The following is a 20258-nucleotide window of genomic DNA, read 5'->3' as shown; positions in this document are numbered from 1 at the left end:
TTATGTATATAGTCTAAAGAATATGTGTTAAACATCAACTACAGCTGACTTCATCATCCCAGGAATGCTGCCAGCCCTCAGCTCTCCAGCTGTGTGATAATCCCTTATTAAGCTATGAGATGGCACAACTCCCCCCTGCACTGTGAGGGACACAACTGGGCCATTCAGCCTGGAAGACAATCCTATGGAATATCCCAGCTGAAGCTATGTTCTACACAGTGCGGGGCATGATTAGGAATCAGGGATGCCATTGTCTACACCTGCTGTGAAATGTGGATGTAGTTATAGAAACTGTGATTTAGGACACTCAGCACTTGGCGTAGCACCATCACAGAGTGTCTAAAAAGCAACACAAGTTCACTGATCCTTCCCTCAGTACATCAGAGGTTTTATATAGTAAGGAAACAGAATGAAACAGAGCAACATGAAAAAAGTTAATAAATGAATTTTAACCAGAAAGGACGGCAGATGTCAGTTCACTTTATAGCAATTCAGTGCTCATGGATTATATGCAGTGCTACTGCTAAACAATGTCTTGCTGGTTTTAGAGGCACTGAAGGAAAGGAGTAAGAAGGAAGAAGGGGTCCCCCAAAAAAGCTAGTTGTGTTTGCAGCAATCTCTATGGAGCTACCACCCAAGAAACACATGGAGGGCAATATGTCAAATCAGCCCCTGGGTGAATCCATTAGTTTATGTAATAGTTTACATAATCTGTATAACAGAATGATAGCAGCATGAGCTTGGTTCTTTGGATTACCTAAGTAGAATTTCAGGATTGTCTTCCTCAGGTTTTCTGGAAGCTTGTGTGGTCTCCACACATGAGACATTAGGTCAACAGCTATTAGAATGAGTGATTTCCTGTGCAGCCACAAAGGCAAGGAAACTAAAACTGCTTGCACATGAAAGAAGTAGCTCTTGCATTTGTCTCCAGTATGTGGAGCTTTAAGAAAAGCATAAGAAATGTTGCAGGCTATTACCAGAGCTGGCAACTAGGACATTTAGGTATAAAAATATGGGTTTATTGGAAACTAAGAAATATTACGATGTTCTTTAGGGGTATCTACTTTGAGTAAAACCAGGAGTTTTATGTGAAGTGATTTTGATAGTGTCACGGGTTACTTAGATTTACCTATGCCCGTGACAGGGGAAGCCACCCCACGCCCCCCCCCCCGGGGCCCGGAAAGGAGGGGGAAAAGGGGAGTGGGATAAAACAGCGACAATCTAAGGAGGAAAAACTTATTTTACTAAATATGATATCGAAATACAAGATAACACAATATAATATAATTAAGGCTAACAAAATCGAACGAAACAGAGAGAGAGAGTCTCCGAAAACCGAGAGGCCTACTGTGAACTCTAGGCGACACGGCTGGAATGCTTCCCACTCTCCGAGAAGTTCGAGAGAAGAAGGAGGGCACTCCAGCCTGGGAACGAGATTATATAGAGTCCTGGTCCCGTGACTTATTGTTACTCCTGTTGTTCTCTGGGATATGTAGTCTTCTTCTGTGGACTGCACATTCAACAGAAGTATCCATACTTGACATGATGTTATGATGTGGAATACTGATAGCAAAATTACAAAATTACAAAACCATGACATTCCACCCCTTATTCTACATTATTACATCATGGTTAATATATACATATATATACATATATATACACGTATGTAAAATTGTGATAGCTAAATAGTAGAATTGCATGTAACATAACTAAATGTACAACTATAATAACTAAAATACACTACACATGCAAACATATATATATATATATAGATACATAAAATTATTGACTGCACTCCCCCAGCATCAAATTCCCTTGTGGCACACATTGAACATCCCCATCCTTCTGCATTACCCACCAAGTGCACCCAGGTCCCTGGGCAAAGACAGTTCCACGGATAGGTTTGCCCTTTCCAGAAGCTGGAAGGACCCAAACAGCTTTTCCCAACATGTTCTTTACATGTATAACAGGGACCTTATCTCCTTCTACAGTGTGTAGGGGGCTAGATTGACTAGGACCATCACGATTGACAGATCCTCTAGTATTGACCAACCAAGTGGCTTCTGCCAGATTCTTCTCCCAGTGCTTAAATGTTCCACCACCCATTGCTTTCAACATAGTTTTCAACAACCCATTATATCGTTCAATTTTACCAGAAGCTGGTGCATGGTAGGGAATATGATAAATCCACTCAATGCCATGATCTTTGGCCCAAGTATTTATAAGAGAATTTTTGAAATGTGTCCCATTATCAGATTCAATTCTTTCTGGGGTGCCATGTCGCCACAAGACTTGTTTCTCAAGACCTAATATGGTGTTTCGAGCAGTTGCATGGGGTACTGCGTATGTTTCAAGCCACCCAGTGGTTGCCTCTACCATAGTGAGTACATAACACTTACCACTGCGAGATCGTGGCAAGGTGATATAATCAACCTGCCACGCCTCCCCATATTTATACTTTTGCCATCGCCCTTCCTCCCAGAGAGGTTTCATCCTTCTGGCTTGTTTAATTATGGCACATGTTTCACAATCATGAATAATCTGCGCAATAGCGTCCATGGTTAAGTCCACCCCTCGGTCTCTGGCCCACTTATATGTTGCGTCTCTTCCTTGATGGCCTGAGGTCTCATGAGCCCATCGAGCTAGAAATAATTCACCCTTATTCTGCCAGTCCAAGTCAATTTGAGCCACCTCAATTTTGGCAGCTTTATCTACCTGATGGTTGTTTTGTTGTTCTTCAGTAGCCCGACTTTTGGGCACATGTGCATCCACATGACGCACCTTTACAACCATATTCTTTGTTCGGGAAGCAATGTCCTTCCATAGTTCAGCGGCCCAAACAGATTTTCCCCTCCGTTGCCAGTTATTTTGTTCCCACCGCTGTAACCACCCCCATAAGGCATTTGCCACCATCCATGAGTCAGTATAAAGATACAGCATTGGCCACCTCTCCCGTTCAGCAACATCTAAGGCCAGCTGGACAGCTTTTACCTCTGCAAACTGACTTGATTCTCCCTTACCTTCAGTGGCCTCTGCAACCTGTCGTGTGGGGCTCCACACAGCAGCTTTCCATTTGCGATGCTTCCCTACAATGCGACATGATCCGTCAGTGAATAGGGCATATTTCTTTTCATTTTCTGGTAATTCGTTGTATGGTGGGGCCTCTTTAGCACGTGATACCTCTTCTGCTGGTGATGTTCCAAACTTTTTATCTTCAGGCCAGTCCATGATTACCTCTAGGATTCCTGGACGATTGAGGTTTCCCATTCGCGCTCGCTGTGTAATCAGCGTAATCCACTTGCTCCAGGTGACATCGGTAGCATGATGGGTGGAGGGAACCTGTCCTTTGAACATCCAGTTCAGCACTGGCAGTCGAGGTGCCAAAAGGAGCTGTGTTTCAGTCCCGACTACTTCGGAAGCAGCCCGAACCCCCTCATACGCGGCTAAGATCTCCTTCTCAGTTGGAGTGTAGCACTCTTCAGACCCCTTATATGATCGACTCCAGAATCCCAGGGGTCGGCCTCGGGTCTCTCCTGAGGCTCTTTGCCACAAACTCCAAGTGGGGCCTTTCTCTCCAGCAGCAGTGTAGAGGATGTTCTTTACATCCTGTCCAGTCCGTACTGGCCCCAGGGCTACAGCACGGGCTATCTCTTGTTTAATCTGTTCAAAAGCCTGCTGCTGCTCAGGGCCCCATGCAAAATCGTTCTTCTTCCGCGTCACCTGATAAAGGGGGCTTACAATGAGGCTGTAGTTTGGAATGTGCATCCTCCAAAAGCCCACTGCACCCAGGAAAGATTGTGTCTCTTTCTTGCTAGTTGGTGGAGACATGGCAGTGATTTTGTCGATCACATCTGCTGGGATGTGACGACGTCCATCCTGCCACTTTATACCTAAGAACTGAATTTCCTGGGCAGGTCCTTTTACTTTGCTTCGCTTAATAGCAAAGCCAGCTTGTAGAAGAATCCGGATTATCTGCTCTCCTTTTGTGAAAACTTCTTCTGCTGTATCACCCCACACAACAATGTCATCAATGTACTGCAGGTGTTCAGGAGCACCACCCTGTTCCAGTACAGTTTGAACCAACCCATGGCAAATGGTTGGGCTGTGTTTCCACCCCTGGGGCAAACGGTTCCAAGTATACTGAATGCCCCTCCAGGTGAAGGCAAACTGTGGCTTGCATTCTGCGGCCAAAGGAATAGAAAAGAAGGCATTGGCAATGTCAATGGTGGCATACCATTTGGCTGCTTTTGACTCCAGCTCGTACTGGAGTTCCAACATGTCCGGCACAGCAGCGCTCAATGGGGGTGTGACCTCATTCAGGCCACGGTAGTCTACTGTCAGCCTCCATTCTCCACTGGCTTTACGCACTGGCCATATGGGGCTGTTAAAAGGTGAGTGAGTTTTACTGATCACTCCCTGATTCTCCAACTGGCGAATCAAATCATGAATGGGGAGCAAGGAATCCCTGTTGGTGCGATACTGCCGTCTGTGCACTGTCTTTGTAGCAATCGGTACCTGCTGCTCTTTTACTTGTAGCAGCCCCACAACAGACGGGTCCTCTGACAGGCCAGGCAAAACAGACAGCTGCTTAATGTTGTCCATATCAACAGCAGCTATCCCAAAGGCCCATCGATACCCCTTAGGATCCTTGAAATGCCCCCTTCTGAGGTAATCAATACCCAGTATACATGGAGCCCCTGGGCCAGTCACAATAGGATGTTTTTGCCAGTCTTTGCCAGTGAGGCTTATTTCAGCCTCCAGCACAGTCAGTTCTTGAGAGCCCCCAGTCACTCCAGAAATATGGATTGATTCTGTCCCTTCATGACTGGAGGGCATTAGGGTGCACTGTGCACCGGTATCCACCAGCGCCTTATATTCCTGTGGTTCTGATGTGCCAGGCCATCGAATCCACACAGTCCAATAAACTCTATTATCCCTTTCCCTCCCCTGACTGAGGGCAGGGCCCCTCTATTGGTTACCTGTGATGACTGGAGCAACTCCACTGGTGGTTGGTATGTCTAGTAGTTCTTTCACCCGTGCTCGTAGTGCAGACGTGGGCTGATCATGCCACTTCCTCATGTCTTCTCCACGGTCACGTAGGTAGCGCCACATGGAAACACGCGGTGCAATCGTACTGTTGTTCTTTGCTCGAGCTGGGAAGCGTGTGCGTTTAACAGCTGAGACTTTTGATGATGCAGGTGGGGAGTAGGACTGGACTAGTTTGATCAGATCCTTCATTAGACCTGGTGGCCCGTACGAGGATTGACCTTCATCAGTTGTTTCTGATACTATTACGGGATCATTACAATTAGTTGATGGAAACAATTTCTTGCACATTTCATCTACTCGGTTTTCTAGCCGTGAGATGGCAGAAACTGCGGCATGCAGTTGGGGGAGCTGCTGATCGATGGTTTGAAGCATTATAATCAGCTCAACAACTCGGGGCCATCTGTCCACGAATCCTTTAGATCCTGATACCAATGACTGTGCAATTCTCTCTGGTGCTGTACTTGTGATTTTCTGCCACATGTCAGGATCGGCCCTCACTCTCTCAGGGTCAAGTTCGCTTGGATCAGGGCTGTACAACATTTTCGCCATGGCCAATTCCCTCAGGCGCTGAATACCTTTTTGGACGGTATTCCAACTATCAAATTTAGGCTTCAAAGCATCCTTATAGGGGTACCTTTCTCTCACGGCTTCTAACAGCCGCAACCAGAGAGTAGCAGCTCCATCCGAACATCTGCTAATCCCTCTGTCGATACCTGCATCTTGGGCAATGCTTCCTAGTTGGCGAGCTTCATTACCATCTAGAGACAAGCTGTTGGCCCCGTTGTCCCAGCAGCGAAGCAACCAAGCAAGGATACCTTCATCTTGACGCCGTGTAAACTCCTTTCTTGAGCCTTGGATTTCAGTCAGCTTCAGAGGTCGACAATAGGTGATTTCCTCCTCATCATCAGTCTCTTCTTCATGCCTCTTGGTTTTTGCCTTTGCTTTTTTCGGTACTGCTCCATGCCCGGCACCTGGGTCTTCTGCAGCCCCCCCCTGTGCTTCTCCTTCTTTTCGTTCTAGATGCGTGGACACCCGTTTCCATTTCTTGCCTTCCACAGGGGCAACTGATATTGCTACTGATGCCTCCTGTGACTGATCAGAATTAACTTGGGCTTGAATCTCAGATCGGAAACTCTCTCTCTCCAGAATAGTATGATACAAAGCACGGTATGCATAAGCCAAACCCCACATAAGGTTTACCTCCTTAGATCTCTGACCCAAATACTCACTTAATTTCTTAGGGTCCCTTAGGTGTTCAAGAGTGAAATCCCATGACACTGCGGGTCCCCATGCTTCTAAGACTTTTCCTAAACCTTTCCATATTCCCTGCCAGTCATCATTCTCTGGTTCTGGAGGAGACTTCCGCATAGAACGAATGCATAGGAACATATATGCATGCATTGATAGTGATAACATGAATGCAAGTATGAACCCTATCTCAGTTATTGAAAAGCGTGTGGAAATCTGAGAGTACAACCTAAATAAAAAGGGTTTTTTTTAGCCTGTACAATGAATTAAACATGGTGGTGTTTGTAAAATTGCCTGTTCCATCTGGGATGCAAGTATTTGTAAAATTGCCTGTTCCATCTGGGATGCAAGTGTTAGTAAGATTCACAATTGCATCTGAGGTGTAGATGCCAAAATTCTGACCATACCACATCTCGTAAAAGTACCAGGCAGGTGTCTCCATCAGTATCCACCTTATTAGGCTATATATCTGCACAATTCCACAACACCAAATTATGGTGTTAATAGTTGACCAATACTTTAAGAAGATCATAATTGCTTTCAATCCCTTAAACAGAGCAACTGGGATGAAGAGTGGATTCATAGCTGGCAGGCTCTGTAAAAGTCAGAGCTAGCTAGCTTTGCTCTAAGGGAGAAAGAAATCCCTTTGTTTTCTACACAAAAGTTAGATAGCAATGCTGAGAATGTGCAGCAGCCCTTAATGTTGACAATTTGTCTGGTATTTCAAGGTCACGTTCTCCGTGAGCAGCTACGGAAAGATAACACTCCGAACACTCCCGTAACGAAGCTCTTTAAGAGCAAAGAGAGAGAGTTGTTCTAAAAGCTAAAAAGCTCTATGCCCGCATTCTCCACCAAAAAATCTGTCACGGGTTACTTAGATTTACCTATGCCCGTGACAGGGGAAGCCACCCCACGCCCCCCCCCCCCGGGGCCCGGAAAGGAGGGGGAAAAGGGGAGTGGGATAAAACAGCGACAATCTAAGGAGGAAAAACTTATTTTACTAAATATGATATCGAAATACAAGATAACACAATATAATATAATTAAGGCTAACAAAATCGAACGAAACAGAGAGAGAGAGTCTCCGAAAACCGAGAGGCCTACTGTGAACTCTAGGCGACACGGCTGGAATGCTTCCCACTCTCCGAGAAGTTCGAGAGAAGAAGGAGGGCACTCCAGCCTGGGAACGAGATTATATAGAGTCCTGGTCCCGTGACTTATTGTTACTCCTGTTGTTCTCTGGGATATGTAGTCTTCTTCTGTGGACTGCACATTCAACAGAAGTATCCATACTTGACATGATGTTATGATGTGGAATACTGATAGCAAAATTACAAAATTACAAAACCATGACAGATAGCTCCTTTGTTCAGCCTGTGGGTAGCTGTAACTCATCTTCAAACATTGCTGACTACACAAGCCACAGTGCTGGCAGGCTCACTGGTGGCAAAATGCCAGCTGAGCTATCTAAAAAACTCAACTTACCAAGGCTTATTAAAACCCATGTTAAAACCATGTATTGCATTGCTGCCTTTGCAAATCAGAAGACTTTGGTTTTCAGAGATATGTGGTTACTAAACTCCTCTCAGTACTTCTGTAGTTACCCTGTAATTATGCATATAACTACCAGCGGGATCTGAGCTGCCTCCTCATCTTTTAATTCCTCGTATTTCTGTGAGGAAATAAAGCCCTTACATATACTTTTATACAGACGGCGTATTCTTGCACTGAGATTTTAATTTAACTTTGTTTATCTTGATCTTACAAGACAGCTCTGGCAGATGTAGGTTTTGGGAAAGACTGTACACCCTTGGCTAGTGCCCTGACCATTGGACTCCTCTTTCTTCCTCAGTGTATACAACTTATTCCTGTGACTGTGGTCAGAATCTCTTGCTTTCAGCTATGGTGTATTTTTGTTCTTTCTTTGTAAGTAAACTCAATGCAATGGCCTTAGATCAGGTCCTGTGGAAAGCACTGGTTGGGATTTCTCAGCCAACCATCATGTTCACCACAAAATTCTAGTTCAGGAGTACAGAAGGGCTAAAGAGCTGTGCTCTTGAGGAGGAGTTTCTCAGGATCAGCCAAAGGGGCATAAGGACAGATAGTCACTACTTGCCTGGGTTTTGGGATGGCAGCAGGGCTTAGTCAAACCCATGCCTGACTGCTTCTCTCCAGTTCTTTCACCTCAAAGTTTCACAGTCTCCCTCCATTTTAATCACATTCTTCCCTGACAAACCCCATGGGCACCTGCCAGTGCAGTGCTCTCAGGGATGTGATGGAAGAGGTGATGTGCTCCTGAGCAGCCTTTCTATCTTGTTTATTGCTAAACTTCATCAGGGAATAACAGAGATTTTAAGGCTAAATCCTCACCACTCTCCATTTTGAATGAGAAGATTCAAGAAGGTTATGCTCTCTCTCTATCCACCAAGTGGTGAGCTGGAAAAGATGGGTTTTTTTTTTCCTATGCACAGAGTGAAAGAGGTGAGCAAAAATCCCTTGTCATATAATTTTTAGAAGCAACCTCAAAACAGCTGGAAAAAAAGAAAAATCAAAATGAAGAGTGGAAGAATGGGGCTTAGAAAGTTGGGAGCTGAGGACTTTTGAGGTTTTAGGAGTCTTGAAGAAACATCAAGAAATTGAGAAGTGTTCTGATAGGTCACTCTTGTCTGTTGAATTGTATAACACTCCTTCCACACTGATGTGTATTCATGTATAAAACAATGTGTTTTCATTCTCTTTAATGCTGGGAGAATTCTTTTGGCATGGACCCTCACCCCAACATGCCCTTAAGTTACACACTACAAGTTTCTTAAAAGACGTGGGTCCATCTCTGCCCTATGCTTCAAAACAAATCTATAATTATTTGGAATCAAACCTGCCATGTGAATTCCAACAGAACTGTAGGTTTTATCCATATGGCATAATTGTATTCAGAGAGTTATTTGTTTTTTGTTTATATATGTGTAAGCTTATCATCTGCATTAGCTGAAACGGTATCAATCTGCACAAACAGCAGTGAAAATCTAAGGTTAATTATGGGGTTGGACTTAATATTCGGTTGTTTCCCTCCCTTCCTTTTATGGTTTAATTCTCATGTAATTTAAAACATGAGAGAACAAGTTAAGCATAGACTTATTTTAGGGACAAATTCCCAGCACAGAAATTTCCAGTTAGTTTTCCTTGATCTTAAAAATAATGCTGATAGATGTGAACTGTGACTAAGTTGGTAGCTGCAGTTATTGGCTACCAGATAATCTGAATTTTGTCATACAGTGTAAGTGGTTTAAGCCACGCTTTTTGCAAGCCTGCCATCTGGAGCAAGGCATGTCCTCTCCACTGCTGGTTGTGAACGGGATGTTCCTGTTAACTCTGTTAGGTGATAAATCCTTTTCCTATGGCCCTTGATCGAAGTTCGACACCACAGGAGTGCACCTAAGTTGGCTCCATGCCATCCAGCTTGGGAACCAGTAGATGCTGGGCTGGGGACTCCAGCTGATGATATCATGTTATGCCCCAAGGGGTAATAGTGGCAGGTCCAGCTGTGGAGATAATGGGGAGCCAGTTCTGTACCTTAGTCACAACAGCATCAGAGTTGCACAGGAACATGTAATCATCTCCCTCCTCTAAGCCTTTTTCCAATGCTGCAAGAGATTTTGGCACTGCAGTAAGGTGGCTCCCACACAATGAACCACAGTAACCTGAACACAGTTTTTCTCCTTTCTCAATCTGGGATTGCTTTTCCTGCCAGCTGCTCTGAGCACACCATGGATGAAGATTAGTTTACTACACTAATTTAAACTGTGACAGCACTACCATGGAAATGACAGTCCAGTTTGGAGATATTGCCAATTTACGAGTGCAGAAGATTACACAAAGTTATTTGTTCTCTGTAGCATGAATAGATTCTTTGTGCTCTTGAACAGTCAGGGGATTTCATTTTGTTTGATTTTAACCCTCACTGTAACTAATCAGTGGAAGATTCATCTCCAGTCATACTGCCAGTGAGCTGTAAAGCTGTAAATATCTCTCCTCAAGCTGGGATTTACTCACTTACATACTTTACCGAATCACTCCAATGAATCCTATCTATCTGATACACATTTATCTGCAATGGTTAATTTGCATTTTTTTAGCACAGACGTATTTGTTCTGTTGACTTGACATCAACCAAGTAGTCTGTAATTAATCTGCCAACACTTTCTTTTGTTTGTTCTCCCTTTCCCAAAGCAAAGGGAGACCTCTTTCAGCAGCGCAGTTAGGTCTTTCAGTCCTGCTGGATGATTCCTCTGAGCAGCAGGTTGGAAGAGCCAGTCTTTGTGTTATTGTGTAATTCTGCATGTGTGGAAGGTGATTAGTATGTGTACAGAAGGAGAGAAGGATCCTTAGACTTGTGCCAATTAAATGGACAAAAGTGTGAAATGGAGCCCAGAAACAGACATATAACACACAAGAATTTTTGTTCCAAGAGGATCTTTGGGACCTCTGATTTCCAAATCCTGAGCCAGTTTTGAGAAGGTACTCACCTGAATGGAAGGCATCTTTGAGAACATTGCTTCTTTAAAGGTTATTTTCCATAAAGCATCATAAAAATCCCCAAAACTTGGCAACTCTCACCAGGTAGTTTGTCTTGTGCAGTGTTCCGTATACACAACATCATGGCTGGGCCACTAAATCAGAGGCAGTTTTTTTCCACTGATTAGCAACCACAAGTGTACTTGAAAGTGAGCACACACCACAAATGAATGCTGCATGCATGACTAAGCCTCTGAGCCCTTCTCAGAGCCTCAGCTGAGTGCAAGCAGGGGAATCTGCATCTTTCCTGGTGGAAACTGTCTGATAAAACCTGCAAGAGGAAAGCAGGTAAAGAGGGAGGCAGAGAAGAAGCAGGAAAAGGATGCAAGCATATCTGCCCAGTAAAATGGGTGATTAATTAGTGGCCACATGTAAAATAGTCTGTGTTAGAGACCTGAAAGTGTTTTCAAGGGCTGGGTCTGTTCTGCAGAATTGGTCCTAGAACTTCAAATTGCACGTTTCCACAGCAGTGTCTTTAATCAGAGAATCTTCAAAGGGTTCAGGTCCCACATGGATGCCTGCAGTCACATCTCTCTAATGTATGTAAGCACTTCTGCTACTTCTGTTTGACTCTGAATTGCAGAAAAGTATGAACAGCCTGTTTCTTCCCACAAACAGCTACTTGGCTGCTCCAGCATTTCACTTTCTACCTGCAGCGAAGTCTTATCCCTTGTCAATTGTCCTTGAGTCTTAACGAAGAGATTGTGTTGCTTCTTCCTTCTTCATTTTTAGGAAGAATAGGAACCTTCCTGTTATCAATACTCGGCTCTTTCTATTAATATTTCCTTGTTTATGTAAGGATATTTTCTTAAAATCCAGCATTCTCTGCTGAAGTGCTTCATACTGCCTGTTTGCTCCGTTGCTTAGTGTTGTTTACCAGTCAAACTTCTCGTTATGGGTCTCACCTATTACCAGGTGCCTGCTGTGAAAAGCCAGCTGTGCTGCTTGGAAATGGCTGTTGATGGTGTCAGTATTGAGCAAATGCCCTCCTAAGATTAAAAGTAAGGCTTCCAAAACATTTTCATTTCTCTTTACAATCACTAAATTTACATTTACTTGCAAGTAAATGTACAAGATCAAAAACTGTGTTTACCTGTTTTCCTCAGTATAATCTTGTTTCAACCAAACAAAATATATCCAGTGATATTTGCAGCTCAAATACTGGAATGACTCTAATGCAATAAAAACAAACAAACAAACAAAAAACCCAAAACCACTAAGAGCTTTGCATTAGAAAGAGAGAGATCTGTTCTCATTGTACATAATTAAAGACAAAAACACAAAGAGGAGATGTGCAATTTAGTTCTTCCGAATTGTTTTTAATTCAGTAATTCAGAGTGTTGTAATGCGGTGGGAAGAAAAAACCAAACCAAAACAAAAACAAAAAGACCACGAGTGTTTATAAATTGACAGTGTTCCTTTACAGACCATTTTTCTAGCAGGCTTGATTCACTGTCATCTGACAGCTGCTCTCTTGTAGGCTTCAGAAAATGAGTCCAAGTCTTCGGTATGATTCTGAGGATATATATCAGTGTGGCAACAAAAAAAATTGTGACAGCTTAAATTCTTAGTGCCAAGGATATATGGGTATAGAGTTTTTCAGGTCAAGCTCAAGCCTGTGTAGTTACACAGTGTAACAAAGCATGGAGGAAGCTTGAATACACCCCAGCAAATACCAGGACACCCAGTTCAAACCAGGAAGAGTAGTGGGCCATTGGGTCGGCCCTAGAAGCCCTGCCCTTCTGTGAGGCTGCATTCAGCTCCAAAGCGAGCTCACCCTGCTGGCTTTGCATCACATCACCTTGCTCAGAATGAGCCGGGCCATTGCCAAGTGGAAGAGCTCCCTGCACGTCCCACTTATTCTAGCCCTGGGCCCCTGAACTCCAATGCCATAAACTTTGCAGAGGCAGAAATGACTTCAGCTTAAGTTGGGTGGGAGGGAGCTGTTGTCGCTGGTGGTTCAGTAGGTGGCATTGTTCTCCTAGAGATCGCACAGAAGTAAAGCTTAGCTGGACTACTAGGGAGAAGTGTGCAGCTGTCATTGTTTTGCTGAGGGTGTGACAGCTATCTAGAAGACTGACTTCCTGCAGTGAGCAGCTTCTGGTGAATTCTGAACCAGTCTGTATTCATTTTCCATAAAGGCGAGAGCTTCCAGTAGAGTAACTGCATTCCTCCCAAGCTTCCCTCAAGACTCTTCATGAACGTAAGGCTTCCATCCTCCACTGCAGCTGCACAGTGCTCACAGTCTCGGTCTTCTGTTTGACAGGGGCTTTACAAATGTGGTTTACTAATGTTAAGATATTTCTACATAAACGTAAGACTTTTCCCTCAAGCTGTCACTTCATCACCTTTCTTGACACCAGCGCTTTGTAGTCTTAATGCAGTGTTACAGTAATTTTGTTATAAACACCCCACATCCCTCCACAGATAGGTGTGATATAAACATAAGATGGAAGCCTTTCCAGCAGTATCTAGAATCATTCTATGATTCTGTCTGTAGTGCAGGCACACCTGATAACAACACCCCTGGGAGATGACAGTTGCTATTAAACAATTTGGCTGCCCCTTGGGATCTATCTATAGGTTAACTTCATCTTGTAAATTCTTGAGTGGGAGCAAATGTAATCATAAGGGGTGATAAGGCTGGAGGTGGATGTTAGTAATAAAAATGTCCATTGAAAGATTAGTGTGCTCTCACAGTGTGTGCACTCAGGTCAGCGCATCAACCATTTGTTACACTGAGCCATAATGTACTTCTCCAAGTCATCTGTACTGGTGACATGCAATCCAGTACCCCCTTAGGAATCACATGCTCATCCACTAAATGCATTTGGAAAGCGTGAATGATGAACTCGGTCCACACAAGATCATGACGCACAACGGGAGATGCAGCAGCAGAGGGCTGGCCAAGATGCAGAAAGGCTTCTGTGGCCTGAGGTGCACTATCCCTCCATGCTTTGAACAGAGAGTATAATTACATCATTATTCTGGATGACTTTTATGAGGTTGTGCACGATGAAAAAATAGACAATAGCTTCCTCAATCCAATTTTCTTCCCATGCAAGAGCAATCACAATCTGCTTCTAAATATTGCCGTGCCCTAGTAATACATACATTTATTCATCTATCTGCAGCACTGAAACTGTTGTTTCATTATAGAAATGCATAAGCTCATGTAATGTTTCTTAAACGGTGTCTTGGAGAGCTGGTGGCTTAAATGATAATAAATCATAAACAAATAAGCAGTTTTGTGGAAAGTAAAAACTATCAACTCTAACTCCATGCAGATGATTTTGCAGCACTGAGGCCTACTTTCTCACTCATTCAGTTACAAGTTGTCTCCAAGCTAGTCTGCTTCCAGTTATTCCATCTGCAATCATTCTAGTGTGGTTTCCAATGGAAATGCATACATATAAACATGACAATACTTCCTGTCCATGTTGAGAGGAAGGTTTCCTGGGATTTGACAGATAGTGAATCATGAAACGCTTGAACCAACAGTAATTAATTAGAACGTTTTGGGCAAACTTTTCAAGCGAGCACATCCGTGAATACAGCGAAGTAGAACATTTCTCATTTGATATTAAATGTTATCTGGCACTGATATGAAACTCTGGCTCTGTATCCAGAGGTTGTTTTTCTGAAGACAGAGGAAGGCAAAATAAGCAGATGGGAAGATTTTTGTAAACATCTCTCTCTACCCTCCTCAGAAGTGGTTCCTTTGATTGCACTCATGTGACCAGAGCATCCATTTATGTGGTAAGCAGCCAACTCAGTTACAGATATTCATAAGCAGCAAAGAAAATGAATTGCTTCCATGGCATAATTGACTCAATTGGAAGAGCAGAAATCAGGTAGGGGAAGTAGCCTGGCAGTCTCCTGAGTGTGAAGGAAGCACCATTCAGATTGAGGTCAGCTCCCTCTCCAGCACCTTTCCTGCTTCTGTAATGTCCCTGGCCTTGGAAATCTACTTTATCCTGGACTCAAAACTGCCAAGTTACTTAGTATTACAGAATTAAGTGAAGACTGCCCTGCAGGGCAGCAAGGATCCTCAGCTGGAAGAGAGACAGAACAAGAGAAGAATGTGACAGAGGTCTTTAAAATCACAAGTGGCAAAGAAGGTGAACAAGGAAAAATGTCTTTCTGCCTTAGCAAAAGAAATAGGGGAAATTCAATAAAATATCAAGTGACAGATTTCATAGCAAACCAAAGGATGTATTTTTTTCATGTAACACCTAGATCATAGAACTCCATGATGGCTGAGACTGGCAGGGCCCACTGGACCATCTGTCCCACCCCTGCTGGCTTATGTTCAACTTTGTATCCATCAGGACCACCAGGCTCTTTTCTGCCAAGCTGCTTCCACCTGGGTGGCTCCTGCAAGTTTTGGTGCCTGGGGGCTGTTCCTCCTCAGCTTCAGGGCTTTGTGCTGGTTGTAAATTGTCTGCTTGCTTCCCCACAGATGAAAGTGGTCTAGGCTGCAGTTAACGGCTTCTGGAGGCACCACAGCTGTGGAAGGAAATCCCTCTCCTTTTAGTTGGGTGAATCACAGGGAAGCAAAGAAGTCAGCATGAAATTAGAAAATGTGATTGGACAACATTTTGTGGTCTGGAAACTCCTTCAGACCACAGAACAGTAACTCCCGTACATTTATCAACCTATACTTTTACATCCTTGGACTGGTACAGATAGATAGTTGATCTCACGATGGTGACACTGAGATGGAATGAACCCAGAGTAAAGTGCAATTGGGCTTGTGTTGCTTGAAGCTTCAGATCACATTCAACTTGTCCCTGAACCCAATGCATCAGCCCTGTGCTACACTGAAGAGTAACTTCATCCTGAATTCAGAAAGGAAAGGGCTAAAAGGTCAGCCTCAGCCAAGAAGACATGCAGTAATGCTTTATGTCAGCCTGCAGCCTGTTCCAGCTCTCCTCCCATCGCTGTGCTGGGACTGTATGCTGGACAGAGGCTCCTGGACAAGGAAATTCCTGTGGTTCAGCACTTTTACCCAACTGCACTTCATGATTCCTGCTCTGGCTCTGACATACTCTCTGTCTGGCTACTATTATTCACTCTGTGGTTACTCTCCATCCCTAATTAAACAGGAAGGAAATCCTCTACCTACTGATACTTTTTACATCAGCTGCATGAGACAAAATACTCCTTTTGCACTCTCTCCTCCCTGGATATCATAGAATCATAGAATCATAGAACCATAGAATGGTTTGGGTTGGAAGGGTCCTCAAAGATCATCTATTTTCAACCCCAGTGCTAAAGGCAGGGACACCTCCCTGTAGACCAGGTTGCTCACAGCCCCATCCAGGCTGGCTCTGAATGCTGTCAGGGAGGGTTCATCCACAACCTTACTGGGCAACCTGTTCCAGTGTCTCACAGCCCTCTCAGTAAAGAATTTCTTTACTGTAATCATGATATCTGCATGTGGCTCTCGCAGAGATTCCTGGTAATGGCCTGAGTGTCTGGGAAGTCGAGGCCGCTGCTGCAGGAGAATGAGATGTACTGCAGTGTACTATAGCTGTGATGAGGCACTGGGGGTGAACATTTCTAGATTCAGGTCAAATTGTCTGCAGATATATACTTACTTAGATTGATACTTTCAAGATGTTTCAAATAATGTTCCTGCTTTACAAATGGGAAATCTTTATATAAGAAAGTCAAATTATTTGTTAAACCTCAAAAGGTCAGAGGCAGGATCAGGACTGAATTGCTGTAGCAATGACATTAATTCTACTCAATCATGCATCGGTCATATGCCTCTGGTTATGTATTGTGTATTGATGTAGTGTGAAGTCCTTTAGCGTGAAGAAGTGGAGCATTCATTGAATAGCTCTTAGGTACTGTTTGCTGTGAACCCCTGAAATGTATCCCCATTGCCCCATGGGCTCTTTAACAGTAAATCTGGAAGTTGCTGTGCCATGGGAGTGCTACTCTGGGTGACAGAGAACTGGAAGATAATCACTTTCTTATGATGTAGAGTCCAAGCACGTGTTCCTTCCAGATTTATGAAGAAGTGATACTCTGCATTTCGCAGAGCAGTTGTTGAAGCAAACAGAATTTAAATCACTTTACAGTAAATTTGTATTTGTTACAATTTTTTTTAATCTATCCTGATTGATGTATAGAATATTGTTTTTCAAATTTAGTCTATATTTTATATAATAATCCTGGGTTTACAGACGGGAGATTGAAGGGGCTAATGTGTCTGGCAACGAAAGTGTGAAAAAACATCTTGAATACTGAGTACCATCATCAGCACTTACAGGAAAAGTTTTTAATCTGTAGCTTTCTTTTTTTGACATTATCAAGCATATATTTGTCTGTTCTGGAAGGTGTCTGAAAAAGAATTGCAGAGCTGCCTCTAACAGGGTTTGTTTCTAACAAGACACTGACAAGGTATTTTGTCGTGGGAATTCACAAAGGTTTTGCATTGTTGCCAGCCCAAATGCAGTTCAAACCAGAAGCTGTTTGTATGATTGTACCCTTCCACTCAGAGGAGGATACATACAGCTTTGGGGAAAATGTAATCCAAAGATTTCTATTGAGTTCAGTGAGTTGTGGGTCAGGCTCTCAAGAATGCAGAAATAATTGATTACTCAAATATTTAAGTTTACTCATACAGGACTGAGCACATTTTGTCCTCTACAAATGTACTGGACACCAAACAGATCCAGGATCTTGAGTTAAAACTAGAATACATGTAACTATATGAGAGAACGTGCACAAATCCTGAAGGGAAAAAAAAAAAAAAAAACTTTCTAGTGAAAGTTCAGGTTAATGGGGAAATAATAGCAAAAAGATATGGAAGGATTATTGAAATGATGCAATTTCCCCCTGCCCCCCAAAAAGCTTTGTGCTAAGATTAATTCCAACCATTTGAATGTACAAATATTTCCCTGTGTTTCCTTTTAGACATGCTGCTAATAATGACTTGAAAAATTTATTCTCCCAAAACAGATTAACTAGGATGTAAAAAAAAAAATAAAGAAAGAAATGACATATGATTGTATTAACTAAATGTGTTATAGCTATTGAGAAACTCATATGGTAATTATTTCTCCCAGTGAAGGTCATGTTCTTTATAATAGAGAGAAGCTTATGTAATACAATTATCCAAATAAGAGGGATGACACCAGCTAAGTAAGGACCCAGAGTTCTTATGGGTTACATCTGGATTATTCCTGCATGCTATAAAACAAGATTCTTATTACCAAATGCTTAAATGGCACTGGGAGCAAAGCCCAGCTCTCAGGACTCTCCGTCTCACCTAAGTACTAACTATGGAGTTACAGAGTCACACTTTGTCGTATTTCCTTTTCTTCCCAAAGATTCTTTCATATTTGGCTTCATTGTGACAACAGAAGGGTGGGAAATAGGCCTTCCAGCCTAACTGGTAACCCTGTGTCTGAGAAACTCACCTGAGAACTTGGAGACGTGGGTTTGAACCTGTTGGTTTGGGAGCCCCCAGAGCTCTAATCTCACAGTCTCTGGGCAATGTTTATGTCACATTATACAAACAGTGAGTAGTGTCACCTCCTTTTCTGGCTGCATATTAAAGGATGATATTACAACCCTATGTGATTCTTAAATGCAGTTACAGGGGTTGTGAAAGAAGTTAGGTGCTTTTTTCCTTTGGTTTTTAGGCATCCAATGGAACTGAACCCTAACCTTTCAAATGTGCTAGCTGGGCTAGCCACAAAAACACAGGCTTTTTCTTCACAGGAATCAATGAGTTCCATAAGATGTATCCTCTGTATTTATTCACTGTAGTAATTTTCAAGTGACAGTCCATAAACATTAGTTCCAGAGCAATGAACAAGTGATGAAATGCTCAAATGTAGTGCCCAAGTAGCAAAATGTTTCAGTTGTCTTAGTGCATTTTCTTCCCTGGGGTTACCATGGACCCAAAGTATACTTATGCTTTTGTCATTCATTAATTATTTTAGGCTGTACCCATTCTAATTAGGTTCTCAGATAAGACTGAATAGGGTGTTTCTGTATACTTCTCTGGCTTCTGAATTCATCCTTTCACTGTTACTGGCTTCCATTTTAGGCTTTGGAGAGCATGATTTGCTGGAATAACCAGTTTATGACCAAGGCACTCATCTTGTTCCATTACATCACACTGAGATTTAAAATTATTATTTTCATTTCATCTAGTTCAGTATAAATTAATCCATGAAAATTCAAATGGAATTATCTTTTCCTTGAGGTTTTTGTTACCATTTCAAGAGTAAGTGGTAACAAGATGAGATAATTCAGCTTCTGTATAGAAATACACTTGGCCAAAATTGACTTAATTGTGAAAAGGCAGAGCAAATATTAGCAGTAATCATAGAATCATAGATTGATTCTATCTAATTACTAATTATCTATTTATCTAATCATTACATTGATTCTAAATAATGACCTGAAACTGTTCCTGTCAAAAACAGAGCTGCAAGATTTATAATTATCATGTTATAGAATCATACCATTGAATGGCTTGGGTTGGAAGGAATCTCAAGGATCATCAAGTTCCAACGTCCCTTCCACAGGCAGGATTGCCAACCATTAGATCAAGCACTAGATCAGATTGCTCAGGGCCCCATCCAACCTGGCCTTGAACACATTTGGGGATGGGGAATCCACAAAGCTCTCTGGGCAATGTGTTCCAGCATCTCACTGCTCTCTCTGTAAAAAGCTTCCCCTGAACATCTAACCTAAATCTCCCTTCCTTTAGTTTAAAATCATTTCCCCTTGTCCTATCACTATCTACCCTTGCAAAAAGTTGATTTCCCTCATGTTTATAAAGTCCCTTTAAATATTGGAAGGCTGGAATGAGGTCTCCCCACAGCATCCTCTTTTCCAGGCTGAACAAGCCTGTCTTCAAAGGAGAGGTGCTCCAGTCCTTGAATCATCTTCATGGGCCTCCTCTGGACCCTATCCAAAAGCTCTACATCTTTTCTGTGTTGGGGGCCCCAGACCTGGATGCAGTACTTCAGCGAGGGAGGGCCTTACAAAGGGCAGTACAGAGGGGACAATCCCCTTCTTCTCCCTGCTGTCCACCCCTCTTCTGATGGAACCCAGGATATGATTGGCCTTCCAGGCTGCAAGAGCACACTGCTGGCTCATGTTAAGTTTTTCATCAACGCATTTTATTTTGTTTTGTTTTATGTATATTATTTGATTAGAGTGCTTGAAGAGTTTTTTTGAATGGTCATGGAATCTGAATGATTACTAGACAAATGATTAAGTAACAGTAACAAAAACACTGACTGAAAGTAAAACAGTTAAATTAGATTAAAAGGCTTTTACTACACTAACAACGTGATATACTTGGAGTCCCAGATGGTGCCGTGTTTTCCATAAACTCTGTCTGCTCTCCT

At 42.8% G+C, this 20258-nt stretch overlaps 1 protein-coding gene across 2 annotated transcripts in view; it reads left to right on the top strand.

Moving 5' to 3' along the window:
- Window positions 1–20258, top strand: part of LAPTM4B (lysosomal protein transmembrane 4 beta) — a 63079-nt gene that overhangs the window by 38184 nt on the left and 4637 nt on the right. The gene's annotated exons all lie outside the window — the stretch shown is intronic.

Source organism: Coturnix japonica, chromosome 2 (assembly GCF_054131305.1).
Source record: "Coturnix japonica strain WE chromosome 2, WE-NBRP24, whole genome shotgun sequence".
Classification (NCBI taxonomy): Eukaryota; Metazoa; Chordata; class Aves; order Galliformes; family Phasianidae; genus Coturnix; species Coturnix japonica.
The sequence above is the reverse complement of the archived record's forward strand: the minus strand, read 5'-3'. Positions and strand labels throughout refer to the sequence as shown.